We start from the raw sequence: 3267 nt of genomic DNA on the forward strand, positions 1-3267 counted from the left end.
ACTATTATTGTATGTTTCCCTACTTACCATCATTTGTTATCTTTCTCCCTTCTTATTAGGTCTGGACACATTTCAACTGATTCACCTTTTAATTGCAAACTATGGTTTTGTTATCTCATTTTTTAATTTCCTGATTCTTACATTTTATTGAGACTGCAAAGCAGATGCTTTTCTAACATTCTGAGTTCTAGTGTAATTTTTTTAATCCTCACCTGAGGAGGTTTTCTTATTGATTTTTAGAGCAAGAGAGTGTGGGAAGCCACCCACTGCCGATACTATCATGAGAGTGCACCAAGGAACGCGGAAGGCTGATGGACCTTGGGCGCTGGCAGGGCTGACAATAAGCACCTTATCTGATGAGATAGTGGTGGATCAAGGCAATTCCCTAACCTGATAATCCTTTTACTATTTACCAAACTTTACCGTTGCTATGCCTATATGCATTGCTAAAAGGCAAATGTGTATTCAAGTAAATAAATAGTGGACCAGGTCAGAAGTCGGTGAGGCTCTTCAAGAAAGAGGTCTCTACCTGGCCCCCAATGCCTTCTAAATTCATATTTCTTGTATAGTATTTTCTTTTGTGTGTCGGCCCCTCCTTCAGATCCTGAACCCCGTTGCTAAGGTCCTGGCAAGAGAGGAAGGGAGAGAGACAGAGAGAGAAACATTGATCAGTTGCCACCCCTATGCACCCAGACTGGGGATCAGTCCTGCAACCTAGGTATGTGTCCTGACCAGGAATTGAACCAACAACCTGTGGTGTATTGGATGATGCTCCAACCAACTGAGCCACCGGGACATGGCCTAGTGTAATATTTTATAACTATAGTTTACCTTCGCATCATGAGTTCAGTGGTTTCTTGTTTTATGTTCAAGAATTGTAAATTTTATGTTATATTACTTCTGTTTTCCCTTCCTTGAATAATTAAAGTCCACCCACACTTGCTGCTTATCACACACAGAGTCAATGACTCACTTTGTCTTTCTCACCAAGTAACAATTACTAGAATTCTCCTCTCATTTTTGAAGTCACTAATTCAATATTTGGTGTCTATCCGGTATAGATTTCCTGAATTAATTTCCTGCATTTATTCTCTAGCCTACCTAGATAGCTATGAATTAATTTCTAGATATCTAGAAGTAATGTGTAATTTGTCCATTGTCCAAAACAGCACTTGAAGTCTACAGATTCCCAAGTTCCCGCCTTATAGGGATCCTTTTGCCTCTGAGCCTTTTAATTCTCAGCTTTATGTTACAATCTACCACACAACAAGTGTCACTTCCACACCAGCAAACACTGGATACTCAAGAATGTGGTCCCAGAATCGAGATAGAAAAACACCTGGCTTCATGAAGGTGCTATGGTAGTTGTTTTGGCAACTACAAACCCAATTTTCCTCTGCTGAGATTACAAAGGCTAGAAGGACCAGTTGCCTCAAACAGCTCAGAGTGTGGACACAGGTCTTCACCACAGACCACTGGCTGCTTAGCTCAGGCTCAGAGTCTGGGGGATGGGCTTTGAGCAGCATGAGCACGTGACCGGGATGGTGCAGCAAAGGCCATGCTATGCTGCTGGAGAAGGAAGCAGCTGGCAGGTGCAGTCGCTTCAGCAGGTGCCTAACAGATCAGATCACCCTTCATCCACTGGCGTCAGACTTCCTTGCAAGCCCACAGATTCTTCCAGAAATATCTAATGGGCACTTTCTAGAAGAGTGCAATTATACAAAACCAGATTACACCAGAGTCCATGGCATTTTATGTTAACACCATCAGTGATAGATTTGTCTCCACAGTCTGGTCAGAGAAAGGTAAGCACAAAGATAATAAATTGAAGAAAAAAAAAAAAGTGAGCAAGGCTCTAGGCCAGGGGTGGGCAACCCCTGGCACGCGTGCCAAACATGGCACGCCAGTAACTTTTGCTGGCACGCGAAACCCTCTCTTATAATCTTCCCTTTACAATCGTGAATCTTTGTTCTCAGTGATGAATTTTGTTAAGTCTTGTAATAGGAGTAGCCTGATGGATAAAAGTAGTAGCTAGTGCATATCTCTGAAGGTCACGAAATATAAACCTGATGTAAAATCTCTGTCATTAGTGATGCAGCAGCAAAAGTCCCACTGATAATATCAAACGGAGTCATAAAGTTTTCTGTCAGACTATCAGTGTACATTAAAAAATAAATGTATTTTTCATCATCACATACTGTGTTTTTGTCGCTCAAATGAATTTTATTATTTCTTCAAGGTTCTTCACATACGTACACCTTAAGAGATATCAAGTAGGCATAACATGTTCTCAAAAAAAATAAATAATTTTACATAACAAGTTATCTTAAAGACCATAGACATGGATTGACGAGAGAGGGGAAGAGCAATTTCTATGCCTCTGCCTTAACTCTCCCTGCCTTCCTAGATCCGACCAGTGTTTTGGTTTCATTCACATACGCTTGTGAATCTTTGTTCTCAGTGATGAATTTTGTTAATTGTCTCATAATAGGAGTAGCCTGATAGATGGAAGTAGTAGCTCGTGCATATCTCTGAAGGTCACAAAATAGAAACCTGATGTAAAATCTCTGTCATCACTGATGCAGCAGCAAAAGTCCCACTGATAATATCAAACGGAGTCATAAAGTTTTCTGCCGGACTATCAGTGTACATGTATACATTAAAAACTAAATGTATTTTTCATCATCATATACTGTGTTTTTGTCGCTCAAATGAATTTTATTATTTCTTCAAGGTTCTTCACATACGTACACCTTAAGAGATATCAAGTAGGCATAACATGTTCTCAAAAAAACTTAGGTTGGCATGCAGAAGAATTTTGAGTCAGAGATTTTGCTGGTTTTGGCACGCACTCACAAAAAGGTTGCCCAACCCTGCTCTAGGCCTTCCTATCCAATAGGCTTAATTTTAAAAAATTGTTAACTCATTTATTCTTTTATTTTCAGCAGTGTGAACAGTAACAGAAAGAGCTTAGCTATGTAAGGAGAAAACACTAATATTAATGGCACAAGAACAATTTCCAAAGATATAAAAAGGTCAACGCTTTTGAACTGGAAGATCAACAGCAAAGGATGCCACCCTCCACGTAGGGAGTGCAATGGGGTGTGTGCGGTGGTTTCTTTTTATTTTTAATTGTTATATTGCTTAAAGTATTACAAAGAGTATTACATATGTCTCCTTTTTTTCCCCGCCCTTGACAATCCCCTGGCCTCCCCTACCCCCCAGTGTCTTCTGTCCATTGGTTATGCTTATATGCATGCATACAAG

The sequence above is a fragment of the Myotis brandtii genome, unplaced genomic scaffold (assembly GCF_000412655.1).
Source record: "Myotis brandtii unplaced genomic scaffold, ASM41265v1 scaffold575, whole genome shotgun sequence".
NCBI classification, from domain to species: Eukaryota; Metazoa; Chordata; class Mammalia; order Chiroptera; family Vespertilionidae; genus Myotis; species Myotis brandtii.